The 3,280-nt window shown below is 43.7% G+C and overlaps 1 pseudogene; it reads right to left on the bottom strand.

Moving 5' to 3' along the window:
• Positions 1-501: 501 nt before the first annotated feature.
• Positions 502-2,869, bottom strand: LOC120545705 (annotated as a pseudogene).
• Positions 2,870-3,280: the final 411 nt, after the last annotated feature.

Here is a 3,280-nt window from a genome sequence, read left to right as displayed (position 1 = left end):
TAGATTATACACTATTGAAATGCTCTCACTTTCGTATACACTATTAAAATTAGTTTAACATACAACTTAAACACCCTTATATACACTATTGAAATGCTCTCATACACACTACTGAGAAGCTGTCACACACTACTATACACATACCTACATACCATACTATACACACACCCATATACACTATTGAAATGCTCTTTTAAGTCTGTGTAATATTTATTGACTCAGTGCGGAGAGGAAATGTTGGCTGTAAAAAGCAACAAGTGATAGAAAACTCTGCTCATTTCTCTGTGACGGAGCAGTTTTAGGGAGGAAAGTTGAAAGGACAGAGACTGACTCTAAACATGAACACTGTACTTTGTGGTGTTTCAGGAGGAAAGGTGCCTCAGTTATACTCTCATATCAGTTTCACATTTTCTCCATCAGCTTTGTATGAAACCCTGGAATGAAGACAGGAAGAAATACTTTGTTCATGTTAGTTTATTCATCATGGAAAGCTTCAGTTTGTTCACACATCCCATCAGTAAAGTCTGTTCAAAGAGAAGAATGACTTATTGATTATGATTATGATAAAGTTTGGTCCACCTAACAAATAAATGTAAATCTAGATTTCTTTACAAATAAATGTCGACAGACGCAAAAAACGTTTGAAGAAAAGCGCCAAAAACATCTCAACACATCTAAAATGGTGATTAAAGGCAAAAAATGACAACAATCAGCTCTCAGTAACAAACATGGAGACTAAATAAGTCAAATAGTTTGTTACATGCCGTGTTTTGTTTTGCTATGTTGTCTGCCTGTGTGTGTGATTTTCTTCAGGTGTGTGTGCTGGTGATGTCACTCCTGATCTGCTGATCAGGGAAGGTGTTAACCGGTTATACCAAGCCAGAGTGATGGTGAAGCTTCAGTGGAAGCCAACAGAGTGAGCAGAGTGTGAGCCGTGTGAGAAGAGAAGTAATGCCTTGGGAAGCTGTGTAAACCTGAATTGAGCCAGTGACAAAGAGCCAGTAATTGTCTTCCTTCAGTTGCTTTGTGTTGAGTTTTGTCCAATAAATTACCTTATTTACTGTTTGTCTAAATCTAGGTTTATTGTTTTAAATTGTTTGCGTCCTCCACCCCTAGACAATTTGGGAATGTAACACAGTTAAAACACAGAATTTAACCCTTAAATGACTTCTGTCTATTTCAGTTTACACAACTCAGCAGAGGCTCCAGAAGAATAATAAAGCAGAAGTCCAGCGTAGAGCGGCTGAGTGAATTTGGTCTGGACTCTGTGGAGGAGAGTCATGGTTTCAGAGATGCTGTAGAAGGACAGAATACCTGCACTGTGATCCAGGTACACTCCTACTCTGGAGGACACAGGACCTGAGACGGGAGTTTGGACTTTGTTGTAACAAAATGTATAACTGTTGTAGATACAATCTAACGCCCAAGATTTGTCATTGAATCCAAATTTACATTCATCCAACCCCCCTGCTCTGCTGATATTCTTGTATGCGACTGCTACAGAAACTCCTCTCCTCTCCTCTCAACCTCCCAGTAACAACGTCCAGTCAGACTCTCTCTACTCAGGACCTGAAACCAGCCAGTGAATCTGTCTGGGTGACTAGAATAAGACTCTTGTTGTGGCAACATGAATGTTGCTTTCCTGTACCCCTCAGATAATAACAGCTGTGTGTATGCTGTGTTTGGATCCAGTGTAATTTCATGTGAATATTTTAAGAATCCAGCTCTGGTCTTGGGCTCTGGTTGTGGCAGTAAAACGTCCACTTCAGTCCCTGTCAGTGAGACGTTTGTCCTCTTCTCTCTCAGGACGTCCTGTAGTTTATCTCTGACTTCTGACACGGCCGCTGTCACGTCCTCAAAGCAGCTCAGAGGACGGATATGGATGCTGGATGTTGATTGGCTGAGTGGTGACAGTGAGGGGTAGTTGTGTAGAAACTGGTTGTGATCCTCTGTGTGTGAGAGCTTCTTCAGCTCAGCGTCTTTCCTCTTCAGCTCAGTGATCTCCTGCTCCAGCTTCTCCTGAAGCTCTTCTTGACTCGCTCACTTCACTTTTCTGCTGGGATCTGACCTGCTGCTTCACATCAGAGCTTCTTTTCTCCAGGAGACGGATCAGCTCAGTGAAGATCTTCTCGCTGTCCTTCACTGCTTTATCAGCAGAGAGATTGATTTCCTCCTCCTGCTGTTGAAGCAGCTTCACATCTTTCTCTCTGTCCTGGATTCTCTGCTGGATGTTTTGTCGACTCCCCTCGAGCTCTCTCTGCCTCTCAGCTCTCTCTGCTGCAGCTGAGACTGTTTCGTGGCCTTTATGTTCCTCCATTAAGCAGAGATAACAGATAAGCTGCTGATCAGTACGACAGAACATCTTCATCACCTCATCATGACGAGAGCAGACGTTCTCCTGGAGCTTCTTGGACGGCTCCACCAGCTTGTGTTTCTTGAATGTCTCTGATTCATAATGAGGCTGAAGGTGTTTCTCACAGAAAGAAGCCAGACAGATCAGACAGGACTTGTGTGCTTTGAGTTTTCTCCCAGTGCAGACATCACAGGCCACATCTTCAGCTCCAGCATAGCAGCGATCAGCAGGAGCAGCTTGGAATCCAGTCTTCTTCAGCTCCTCCACTAAATCTGCTAACATGGTGTTTTTCAGCAGGACAGGCCTCGGTGTGAACGTCTTCCTGCACTGAGGACAGCTGTAGCTGGACTTACAATCCTCTCCATCCCAGTGGCTTTTAATACAGTTCATGCAGTAGCTGTGTCCACAGGGAGTAGTCACCGGATCCTTCAGTAGATCCAGACAGATGGAACAAGAGAAGGTTTCCCGGTCCAGCTGAACTCCTTTCTGCTCCATTTCACCTCTCGCTCAGTGACGACTGTCAATCTGCAAACTGTAGCTCTGACAGGGGAGGTGAACAAGCAAATATTTGCACAGAGTGGAGCTGGCTGTGTGTGAGAGCAGAAAGAGGAGGGGTTATAAAGCTTTGCTCATTCCTGGAAGAGGATCGCTTTGAGAGAGATACTGGATTGCAATGCCCATACTACCATTAGTATGACAGGAAAATATTTAGTTTTCTCCAATACATAGTATGTCAAATGCAGTATGCCAAATATATGTACTAATGCTTCCGGTTGCATTTTGCAGTATACAATCCAGCGTGCTTTTCTGACACCCAATCCTCTGTGCAGCATATCTGTGCAAGAGGCTCAAAGTTCAAGCTGCGATGTTATCACAGAGTTTTATGTCCCGACTGTCTGCAGACTGTACTGCAGGCAATAGTACGTA

Source organism: Perca fluviatilis, chromosome 17 (assembly GCF_010015445.1).
Source record: "Perca fluviatilis chromosome 17, GENO_Pfluv_1.0, whole genome shotgun sequence".
Lineage (NCBI taxonomy): Eukaryota > Metazoa > Chordata > Actinopteri > Perciformes > Percidae > Perca > Perca fluviatilis.
Note: the sequence above shows the minus strand (reverse complement) of the source record. Positions and strands in the feature narration are given on the sequence as shown.